This window comes from Phoca vitulina, unplaced genomic scaffold, assembly GCF_004348235.1.
Source record: "Phoca vitulina isolate PV1807 unplaced genomic scaffold, GSC_HSeal_1.0 scaffold29, whole genome shotgun sequence".
NCBI lineage: Eukaryota > Metazoa > Chordata > Mammalia > Carnivora > Phocidae > Phoca > Phoca vitulina.
Genome location: NW_022589732.1, coordinates 10,852,513 through 10,865,074, shown reverse-complemented (window position 1 = coordinate 10,865,074; position 12,562 = coordinate 10,852,513).

Sequence of the window (12,562 nt, the reverse complement as noted above, 5' to 3'; positions counted from 1 at the left end):
TGTTTTTGAAAAAAAGCTAAGGATGGGCTTAGATAAGGATTCTTAGCTTTTTGTTTGTTTGTTTGTTTTTGGTTATGGCCCTCTGAGAATCTGATGAAAACCACAGAAGCCCCCCATGCAGAAATCCACACAGCATTCCAGGTGGGTGTGTGGGCCTCCGGAATACCTGTGAAGCCCACCCTCAGACCTCAGCTTCCATGTCCCTGGTCTACAGCAGCATCAAGTACTCTCCACCCAAACATAATGTTTGATAGACCCCTTCCCCTCAGTATCGCCCACCTTGGCCTGGTCTCAAGCATGTGTTTGTGACAAAGCCAGTGGTTGGTTACAACAAGGCATGGACCCCTGAGACAGAGCCAAAGCATTGGACCCTCTATGGATCATGCCCAGGGGGCTGGCCGCTGAGGCATTGTGCGTGGACGCCTGGACTCTCGGCCCCCAAGAATAGCAAGGACTAGGAGCAGCCATCCCTGGGGGGCTGGAGGAAACCAGGGCTGCCTCTGTTTCCACCATCTTCCTCTCCTGCCTGGGTCTCCCAGACACCGACCTCCATCACCGTGGGCAGACACGTGGCCATAGCCTGTAACGAGATGGGCCTGGCCACTGGTGCTTCCCTGGTTCCTGAGCCTCGACCCTGGACACAGCTGACCCCTGACTCTGCAAGAATGACCCCAGACCCTAGCCACAGGCTGACCCCTGGCCCTAGCCCCGGCCCCAGACTGAATGCTAACTCCCATCACAGCTGATCCTGACACTGACCCCTCACTGACCCCACGGGGGTGTCTAGACAAGGACCCATGGGTGCTCAGGGCTGAGCCCCTCTTGGGGACACACAGCAAAATGCATGTTTTCAGTCCTGTTGCCTCTAAATATGTGGCCCAATGACGTGAGAAGGAAAAGGTGGGGGGGCAGGAAGGGCCTCAGCGCGACTTGGCTGCATGAGCGAGTATTCCCCATCCTGGAGTCGGAAGACCGAGACGAGACACAGAACAGCCGGCCCTGCCTTGATCTTGCCCCATTTCAAGGGGTGAGGAGAAGTGGTCTCAGGGCCCCTCTTCACCCTGGGAGTCCCTGGGGACAAGTGGCTCTAACGCCCAGCAGAGGGCGCCGCGTGCCTGCTGACTGGACACTGTGGCCTGTTTCCTGGGTGCAGGGGTGGGGGTGGGGGGCCTTGTGCACTGGCCCCACTAGGCAGCTGCAGGAGGAGGGAGCTCCTGGCACCCGGCTCCAGGCTCCCCTCCCGGCAGCCAGGCCTTCCCGAGTCCTGCTCTGCCCACACCGGGGGCGGGTGGTGTTGGTAGGTTCAGAACCCTCTCTGGGCTGGGCCGTCAGGTGTGGGTGCTCCCCCTTGACGCCCTCCAAGTGCCCTGACAGTTAGTAGGCACCCAGCACGAGATGTGAGGGTGCTCTGGCCTCCCCCGCCTGCCCCTGGCCTCCAGAATCAGACCCCGTCCTCCAAGGGCTTTGAATCTACACAGCCTGGGTCACAGCGCTGGCCCCGGATGCCCATTGGAATCACCGGAAGAACATTTCAAAAATACCAGCGCCTGGCCCACCCACGGCCATTTAAAAGGCGGTCTCGGCTGGGGCTCAGGCCCAGACGCTGTGAGAAGCTCCCGTGGTTGAGAACCAGGGGCTAGAAGCTCTGACAGATACCTCAGCCCTCATGGCTCCGAGAGGGGCCCCATAGCCAGCCACATCAGGGTCAACTGCGAGGCGGTCAGAAAGGCAGAGCCGAGGCCCACCGTCCTAACGAATCCGGATCTTGGCTTTTCAAGACCCCCAGGTGAATTGTCAGCACATCCGAGTCTGGGAGATAGTGACTCGGGAGCAACTCGACAGCTCCCGACATGAAGACGTGGCTTTTGTGATTGCACTGCTGGGAGGCAGATGCCTGTGTCAGATGCCACCTGACACGGGGACAAGAGAGAACAGAATGAGGGTAGTTGGAGGACGTTCAAAAGTGGATGCCCCCCAAGGGCCAGAATAGTCTGAAGGCTTCTTGGTGGAGGTGGCAGGGTGAGGAGGCATTTGTGGAGGGACAATGGCTGGTGAAGGCCACGGAGGGAGGCCCAGCGGGGAAGCAGCCTGGTGGAGAAGGGCCTCCTTGAGCGGGGCGGGGGGGATCTACCTGGAGAGGAAGCTTGGAATCGGTCCTAGAGAGCTGTGCTGAGCAGAGCAAGCGGCGTGTTTCCTACAGGGACAGGGGAGCTCTGGAAGATTCTTGAGCAGCGCAATAACCTGTAAATAAGACCTTAGAAAATCTGGAAGAGAATGCAGGGTGAAATGGAACAGAATGGCCTGCTTTCCCCAGAATCCCGGGGATATGAAAATAATGACAAGGAAAGGAAGAGCCAGAAAATGTTTTGGTGCCTAGTCTCTTCCCTGCATGATTCCAAGTACTTGTTTTGGTGATGAGTAGGGTGGGTGTTCAGCTGGCGGACCCCAGCAGGCTCCTGGGTGGCACTTCACTGATGGGCCAGAGTCCCCAAAGCATTCAATATTGCATTGAATGTCACCCCTGGTTAAATCCAGGCCTTTGCTGAACAGACCACGTGTAACTCCCAGCGCGGTCAAATAACAGCCACCGGGAGCCTCCATTTTCTCTTGTGTTAGATGGAGTGAGCGGTAGCTGCTCCTCACGGAGCTTTAGGGAAGGTTCAATGAGATCGTTTATGGAGAGGGCTTAGCAAAATGTCTGGCACACCGTAGGGTCAGTAAATGGAGCTATTGTTACTTGGCGCAGAGACACAGGCCTGGGGGTGACACTGGAGACTGCAGACGGGGTGTATCATCTGGGTCTCAGTTCAGACTCCTGGACTGCCCGCCTCCCCTGCTGACGCCGCCCCCACCCCAGCCCCTTGGCAGACCCAGCTCCTCAAACACAGCACCCCGCTCCGCGACACAGCCCCCCTCCCGTGCTCTTCCTTCAGTCTGAATCCTCGACCTCCTTCCTCTTCCTTTGGCCTAATTCTTCTTCACCCTGGAAACCTAGCTCAGTGAGCAAAAGAGAAACTGAGTCTTGGGGCATCATCCCTTGCTCTGTGACTCCCATCACCCCATGGCCGTTGTCCCCAGTGCAGAGGGAACACCGGTGTTCGGTGTCTGGCGTCTCTCCCTCCCACCCCTCCCCGAGGCTGTTCAAGGACTCCCTGGGGCCAGGAGTTCCCAGGCTCAGGCTGTGGCCTGAGAGCTTGGCACGGCAAGAGGCAGGGTGCAGGCAGGCAATAATGCTGAGTGATTAAAGGAATGAATGAATGAACATTCCCTCCCAGAGTCATTCCTCCAAACCCAGTGTGATCCACCCAGAGTCTCTGCCTGATGGGGAAGGTCGTGTAACATCATGAAGAGCAGTCAGACAGCTTGGGTTTGAATCCTGGCTCCCTCCCCCATTTATGAGCTGTGTGACTCGGAGGACACTACGCAATCTCTCTGTGCCTCCATTTCCTCAACTGTAAAATGGGCTCATATGGTTGTGGGGAGGAATAGGTTGAATAATATGCACAGAGCACTTAGCACAGGGTCGGCCACTGAGTGTCAATGAATAGAATTATTCTAATAATTATTATTAATCCTTAGCTTCCCGGGCTACCAAACAAGCTTAGCTCCTCAGAGTAGAGGATCTGGGGTACAAGAGCCCCACCACCCCATCTTTGGCATCTGCGAGAGATTTCACGAACGGCATTAGGCCTGGTCTGCCGCCTGGAACGGTGTGCTGCTAGGAGGAACCCCTCCAGTAGCCCCCTGTAGCCCACCCACACCAACCCCTCCGGGAGGGGATCGAGCTGCGTGGGGACTGCCCTTGCCAGGGATCTGAAATCTCTCTCACCTCACAGCTGGAACCTGGGCAGGGCCCCCTGACCCTGCTACCCTGCCGCAATCCAGAAAAGGTCAGACCAGGCAGATTACTCCTGCCCCTTCTTCCCTCACCTTTCCCTCCAAGTCATAAATCAGTGTTCCCCAAAGTGCCCCGTCAGACACAAGCCCTCAGAGCTATTCCCAGTCGAATGTTCCAGGTTACATTTCCACCCGCATCCCCAGCACTTCCTCATGCACACTAGCTACTAAAGGCCCTGACAAGTCCTGCGATAAAGAAATTTGTTTTCCTCTTGCGTTAGTTCCCTGGGGCTGCCATAACACAATACCACAAGCTTGGTGACTTAAAACAATATACATTTATTGTCTCACAGTTCTTGAGGCCAGAAACCCCAAATCCAGGTGTGGCAAGGCCATGATGCCTCTGAAGGCTTTAGAGGAGAATTCTTGCCTCTTTAAGTTGCTGGTGGCTGCGAGGCCTTCCTTAGTGAGAGGCTGCATGGCTCCCCTCCTCCTATGGTCTTCTCCCCTGCGTGTCTGCCTGTCACATGTCATTGGACCTCGGGCCTACCCTAATCCAAGGTGATTTCATCTCAAGTCCTTAATTACATCTGAAAAGGCCTTTTCCCCAAATAAGATCACGCTCAAGGTTCTAGGGATTAGGACGCGGACATATCTTTTTGAGGCCCCCGTTCCACTCTCTACACCTCTGTTCAACCCAGAACTTCCCAGATTATGGAACCTCACCTCCCCACACACACCTTTTCATGAACATTTGCGAATTTATAAAACTCAGCTTGGGAAGTGCTGTCTCACAGCCCAGGGCCCCGGAAGCTGGAATCGGACGGTCCTGCCCGCCCGCCCCCATGTTAGAGAGGAAGACACTGAGGCCTGGAAAGGTGCTGTCCCTTGTCTAAGGCCACTCGAGGTGTCATGGAGCCCCGAGTGTAGGCTAGGACTCGGAAGTCCCCACAGCCGACCCATCCCACCCTCGGCAGCTCTGACTCCTGTCACATCACTCCCGGGCCCGTCTGACCCAAGCCCCCTCACAATGGTCCCCTCTGAGGACAACGCCAGCCGGGCCATCCATGTAGAAGGACATCTGCTGGCTGGGCCTCGAGGAGACCCAGAAAATAGATGAGGAGGGTGGGCTGGGGGCTCGGACCCCCAGCGCTGGAGATTGATGTGGCCACATCCAGAGCGACATAATGGGCCCTGCGGGCCGGCCAGGCAGGAGATAAAAGGCAGGGGACATAAATAACACAGGAATAAAGGGTGGAAAGCTGGCCCAAAGGAATAAATCCCTGCTCCCCGACAGGTTGTGGGAGTCAGAGCCGTGTCAGTGGGCAGGGAAGGGGGGGCGTAGGGAGGGCAGCGTGGCGGGCTGCCTGCTGCCCCCCTGGGCCCCCTGGTCACATTCACCCCACACGCCACACTCACAGAGGCAGGGGTGAGGGGGTGAGTCCTGTTTCGATCACCAAGTCACACAACTGGTGAAGTCACCCTCTCTGCCTGTTTCGTCCTCAGTAAAATGAGGTGAGGACCAGGCCTGTGTTTCCCGAGAGGGTTCGAGGCCCACCTACATCAGCATCACCCAGAAAGCTGGTTGAACATGCAGATTCCTGGGCCCCACCACAGACCTGTAAATTAGGACCTCTGGGAGGGGGTCCAGGATCAGCATAGCTAACAAGTATTCCAGGTGTGAGACCTAGCAGACTCTTTCATCATGAAGGTTAGATACATAGATACTGGATGGATGATTGGATGGATGGATGGATGGATGGACAGATGATGGATGGATGATGGGTAGATGGATGGATGGGTGGATGGATGGATGGATGGATGGATAATAGGTGTTTGTCACCATTTATTAACTGTTGGCCACATACTAGGCTGGGTGCTTTTCTTGTATTTACCCAATTCCGTTTTTACTTTATTACCCTCACTTTGCAGAAGAAGAAAGGGGCTCAAAGAGGTTCCATGACCTCTAGTCAGTGAGCATTACAAGTTTGTTGTCTTTATGACACTGATATTCCTTATAGTAGACTACAATCCCAAGAGTCCCCATCCCTATCCCAAGGGGCCCTGCTCTCTCTGTGCCCAAGGGCCTGGGCGAGAGCAAGAAGCCCCCAGAGTTGTGGCAGCCTCCCCCTCGCACCAGCCTGATGGCAGCAATGAGGGTGAGGAAGAGCCTTGAGCTTTTTGAACCCTGGCTCTGGATCACCTCGTGGGCAGTCTTACAACCTGGGTAAAGTATACACTCCTTTTCCCTGATGTTCACGTGCCCTTCCTTCTCTTTTCAAATGGCCCCAAACCTTCCCACTTCCCTAAGTCTCCAAGGAACGAGTACTCCTGCCAGCTCCACCCTTTGCCCTCCCCTCTGGCATGGACCCACCGAGGGTGTCTGAGGGAGTTCTGGGGGATTTAGTTCAGGGTGGCCTGAACCCACCTGGCCTTTGGACCTGATTTTCCAAGAGATACAAAGAGAAAGGCTCTGCTTCAGTTGGGCCTGCTGCAGAGGGAAATGGAAACCAGATGTGAGGTGCTTGGGGGAACCATCTACTCAAGACTGGGAGCATTAGCACCTCATTCCCACTGTCCTCAGCCTTGGTGTGGGGTCACTGGAGGGAGCACAGCCTTCTGTGGGGAGGGGCCTCCCAGCTGCCTCCTTCGCTCAGATAAGAAGAGAGGAGAAGAGAACCCTCCCGAGCTGTGGAAAGCCGCAGGACCTCTGGGAATTCTGGGCTGAACAGACAGACCAAAACAGGAGGTCTACTGGTCGGGGCCAAGACGCAAAGGTCCCAGGCATGAAATCGCTGGAATGAGATCACGTAGCACTGCCATTTGGGCAAAGTATGACCCGGTCATTTTTTCTCCTGCTGGAGGTCTGCCACTGTCATTTCTCTGGGGCAAAACAGGCCCCCCCCGTGAAAATGAAGGTGCTCCTGAGAAGAGGACAATGGTAAACCGTTTCCAGCTATTCCTCCCTGAGTTCAAGTTAGTTGGTCATGGCCTGGAATTTTAAGGTGGGGGCTAATATTTCATAATCCAGTTTAATGGTTCTCAATCCTGGCTGCACATTCAAACCTCCTGGGGAGCTTTAAGAGAGAAAGCACACAAGGGCCCCAGTCCCTGCACAGAGATTCTGATTCGGTGACTGGGGTGGTGTATTTCAGATTTTTCCAGGTGATTCTAGGGTGCATGTCCACCCACGGTCCAATACAGTGAAAAGCCCATGTAGGCTGGCAAAACCCTTCAGCCTCACTACTCATGACCTCTGGCCCAGCAGCATGGGCAACCCCTGGGAGCTTACCAGAAATGTAGCCCACCCTAGCCCTCCTGCGTCGGACCCTGCACCTGAGCAAGAGCTCCAGGTGATCCGAAGGTGCACTGCAGTTTAGGACGTGCTGGCTTACAGGAATGAAGGACTTTGCTCCCGCCTTCCTTCTCAGGCCTCTGGGCAGAGAAGGCTTCAGCTGACTTGTCTTCCCGTTCATTCATTACCATCCCCAGAATCCCACCTCTCCCCCAAATCCTTGTCAGCCACCGAGGCTGCTGGTCTGCAGTGGGAAGGAGTGCAGGGTGCTTGTGTAGGAAACCGTCTTTCTGCTCAGCCCCAGGACATCCTGAGCCCTCTCCCTTGAGGGAGGGTGGGTGATTTACTGCTTCAGACACTGGGATGGAGGGGCGGGAGTGCTGCGAGACAGGGCGAGGCCTGGCAGCCGGCCTGACCAAACATGCTAGTGTCAGCAGCCGCCTAGGCCCGTGAGGAGCCCCAACCCTCAAAGATGCATTAACTCTATGCGGAGAAAGATGGGCTGTTTTGTTTTTCTCTTTTAACAAGCAAGGCTTGTTCCAGGACTGTGAGCATATGTTGCCATGGGCTGGGCTGGCCCAGGCTGCACCTGCTAATTTTGTTCTCAAGACCCAAACACCCTCCAGTGTGTCTCCCACCCTCATGCTCCCCACCCCTGCTTCTGCCCCCCTTTCTCCACATGCCCATCAGCTTCTGGAGTTTCAGGAAAGAAAGGCTGGATTGGAACTGACATAGCAGGTGGACTGGTGACCACATAAAGGAACAGGGTAGGCCAGAGGCCATGGGTCCAGAGTGGCCCTGGGCCCACTGTCCTCAGCCTTGGTGTGGGGTCCATGGAGGGAGCACAGCCTTGGGCCTGGGCCCACTGAGGTCCAGGTCACAAGGGGAAGCCAGCAGGGAGTGTCCCCCCTCCTCCCCCCGACCCTGACTAGAAGCAACTAGAAACCTAGTCCAGCAATGCCAGGGTAAATCCATGCGGGAAGGAAGAGCTTGCAGGTGAAGAAGGGACATTTTTAATGAGGGGGTCCATGTGTTAGAGGTGTTCTCTCAACTACGTCACTCCTGATAGGGAAGGACCTTCCCCTGCCTTCTGTGAATCATCTTGCAGGGGGCTGGGAACAGCACTGTGGTCAGTGGAGAATGAGTAAGGGATGAAGGAAAGATCAATGGAAGGACAGACGTAAGGACAGATAGAGGGTGAATGATGGAAACTTCTGGTTCCAACATCATGGCAAACTAGGCACCTGGCAAGGCCTCCTTGCTAAAGAACTCAATCCTGGATAAATTACAACACACATTTTTAAACACGTTTCTGAGCTTGCAGAATGTTCGGGAAATGTCCGTAAGAGGAAAAAACTCACAAAAAGCTGAAACCCGAAGCTGATATTGACCTGAGGGTAAATACATTTCCTGGCAACACCAAAGACAGCCACCTTCCGGTTGAGGGAGCTGAAACTGATACTCCTATGTTATATCCAGGGCCCTCAAAAGGGCCCACAGGGATTCCTGGTCAGAAGTACCCCTCCCACTCCCAGCCAAGCACAAATTCTCTCTGGGGATGCATTCCCAATGTAAACCCTCATGAGACCCAAAGATTAAGTTTACCAAAATGTCAACTTACAATCAAAAATTACCAAACACCCAAGGATATGAGTGACCACAGCTTTAGCGAGGACTGCAAAGGTTAGAATCCTCAAAGATAGACAACTAAAGAACAGTTTTCAGACATTGGCCAATAGGCAACTCAGGACTGAGAGAAAAGAAACAAATGAGATCAGACCTTACCCCGATTTTCTGCATGGAGGGAATTTCTGGAATGCAGAGCTGGATAAGGGAACCCAAACAGTGGCCAGCAATCTCACTGAGTTGAAGAAAGAGACATAGGAGTCTGGGGAGGCCAAGGTGCCTAGAATTTGCAGGACAGAATACAAGAGGAGAGGGAGTTATGCAGAGAAAGGGCTTCTAAAATCTGCCTGGAGTCCCCTTGAATCTTCGGCTGATGTCCAATCTGTGCAGCATGAAGTAAACACTCAAAGGTGAGCAAAGAACAATATCTGAGAGAACAATTACCAGGGAGCTACAAGCTGAAAAATTCCCAGAGCCCACACAGGGCTAGGAATCACTGGAGTTATTTGTTTTTCATACCGCTACCCGATTGTTCTAGCATCTTCTGTTGAAAAAGATGTCTCCAAACATTATTGCTATTCTAGGTCCTAGCTACTGCAGTAAGAAGACATGAAAGCATCCACATTGGGAAAGAAGTACAGGGGCACCTGGGGTGGCTCAGTTGGTTAAGCACCCAACTCTTGATTTTGGCTCAGGTCATGATCTCATGGTCATGAGATCGAGGCCTGCATCAGGCTCCGTGCTCAGCCAGGAATCTGCTTGTCCCCCTCTACCCCTCCTCCTGCTCATGTTGTCTCTCTCTCTTAAATATATAAATAAATCTTTTTTAAAAAAGTACAACTGTCTTTATTTTTAAGCAATGTAATCGTATAAAAAGAAAATCTTACAAAATCTATAAAGAGGTTACTAGAATGATAGGTGAGGTGAGCAAGGTTACAGAATATAAGGCCAATATATAAAAATCAATTATAATTCTATATACTAACAATGAACAACTAGAAATTGAAATGGAAAAATACCTCTTACAATAGTATCCCAAAATGCTTAGAAATACATTTCATGAAATATGTCCAAGACCTATATGCTGAAAACTACCAAACAAATGGTGAATACATCAAGCTCATAGGTCAGAAGACTCAATATTGTAAATATGTCAATTATCACCAATTGATCTACAAATTTTATGCATATCTAATAAAAATCCCCAAAAGCTTTTTTTTTTGGTAGAAATTAACAAGCTGATTCTAAAATTTACATGGAAATGCAAACAACCTAGGATAGCCAAAACAATATTGAAACGAAAAGCAAAGTTAGAAATGTACACTACCTGTTATCCAGACTTATTATTAAGCTATAGTAATCAAACCATGTAATATCAGCTCAAGGATAAAAAAAAATAGATCAGTGGTACAGAATGGAGATTGCAGAAGTAAATCCACATATATATGGCAGTACATTGATTTGACAAAGATACTAAGGTACTTAATTCTCCTCTAAAGCCTTCAGAGGCATCATGGCCTTTTCAACAATGGTTGTAGAACTAGATAGCCATATTAAAAAAAAAAAAATTCAACCTCTACCTCACACCATATACAAATACTCAAAATGGGCAAAGACCAGAACATAAAAACTAAAACTTCTACACAAATATATAGGAGACTGTCCTTGTGACTTTGAAGTAGGACACAAAAAGCATGACCCATAAAAGAAGAAAATTCATAATTTGAACTTAATTAAAATTGAAATTTTCTACTTTTGAGAAAATGAAAAGTCAAGCCATAGACTGGGAGAAAATATTTACAATACATATATCTGACAAAGAATTTGCATCCAGAATATATAAAGAATATATATATATAAAGAACTATCAAAACTCATAAGAAGACAAGCAACCCAACAAAATATGTGCAAAAAAGTTGAGCTGTCATGATCTGCATGTGAACGTTAAGGGCATCTTTATTCATAATAATTCCAAGCTGAAAACAGCTCAGATGTCCACAGCAAGAGGATGGATAAACAAATCGTGGTATATCCATACTATGGGAAGTATCTGATGGAAACAGTAGTGCATCAATAAGAAGAGCAAAATACTTACACATGTAGTGGCATGAATGAGTTTCTGATTGTTATGCTGAGAGCCGTGTGTTGAATTGTTCCTCCAGAAAGATGTATCAGAGCCCTAACGTTACCCTGGGACCTGTGAGTGTGACCTCATTTGGAAATGGGGTCTTTGCAGATGTAATCCAGTTAAGATGAGGTCATCCTGGAATAAGGTGGGCCTTAAATCCAATATGACTGGTGTCCTCATAAGCAGAGAAGAGACGCAGAAAGATGCAAAGACACGAGGACGAAGGTCATATGAAGATGGAGGCAGCAGTTACAGTTGCCATAAACCAAGGAGCTCCAACCAGCAACCACTGGTACCAGGAGAGAGACTGGGAACAGATTCTCCCTCAGAGCCTCGGGAGGGACCCAACCCTGCCAACATCTTCATTTCAGACTTCTGGCCTCCTGACCTGTGAGAATATAAATTTCTGGTACTTTAAGCCACCCAGTCTGTAGCGCTTTGTAAGGCGGCCCTTAGGAAACCGATAGTGCGCAAAAGAAGAGAGATACAGAATACATACTGTACCAGTCCTGTTTTTACGAAACACTAGAAAAGACTAATCAACAGTGACAGAAGGCAGGTCAGTGGTTGTCGGGGTATGGGATGGGGGTGTGTTGGAAAAAGCCATTAAAGGAGCCTTTTGGAGTGACTCTATCTTGACTGTGGTGGTGGTTACATGGGTGTATAAAGATTTGTTAACACTCAACAAATGGTACCCTTAAGATGGGTGATGACTTTGCAAATAAATCAGATTGAACTTTTGGAAACAAAAAAAGTATGTGTAATTGTCCAAATTCAAAACTCAACGTATATACCCTGTTGTGCTGGGTATTGGTATGAATGCACACTTATTTTAAGATAGATGATAGATAGATAGATAGATATGTGTATATACACGGGTTAATATACACACATACATTCCTAGCTCTGTCCACTGAAAGGATCTAGAAGCAGTGACACCCAGTAGCAATAAGCACACTTTGTGCTCAGACCTTGGTTTCTAAATACCATTGTCCAATAAAAGGAACCAGTCTCCTTGGTTAAATGACTAATTCTATGACTGGGGCAGAGTAAATATAAGATGAGCCTAAAGCATCTTGTGGTGCCAAGAAATAAGGAGGTGCTTTTTTAAAAAAGTCAAAAGGCAGAAGAGCCAAACTGAAGGAATTTCCAATGGCCGAAGCTACAACAATTTGACCAACAAAACAAATCCCCATGAAGCTATCGTGATATAAATAAGTGACTTAATAAACAAATGGTGGAAAAGAGAGAACTCTTTCCTGTAGAAGAATTCTAATTAATAAACGGGGGAGGACTAAGGGAAAAAGGAAACCACTATTAGAACATCACAATAATATTTCACAGGCAAGATCTACTGATGGATGCTAAAATGAGTGGGCAAGACGACAGGAAGAAACAAAGTATTTGTGTAGCTGCAAAGCAGCTCCCCCAAAATACTTATTAATTAATTACTATGGTGCTTCTAACACATGTCCACAAATTCTTTGATCCTCCTCTCTCTGGAAGGTTAGCTTAACTCCCCTCTGAGTTAAGTGAGTGTGGGCTGGATTTAAGCCTTACTTAGGGAAAGGGAAAACCATAGCATTGATAGAAACCTAGCCACCACTGCCTTAACCACGTTAATCAAAGTTGACATCACCAATGATAAGATATATTGATATCACATACCCTCTGAG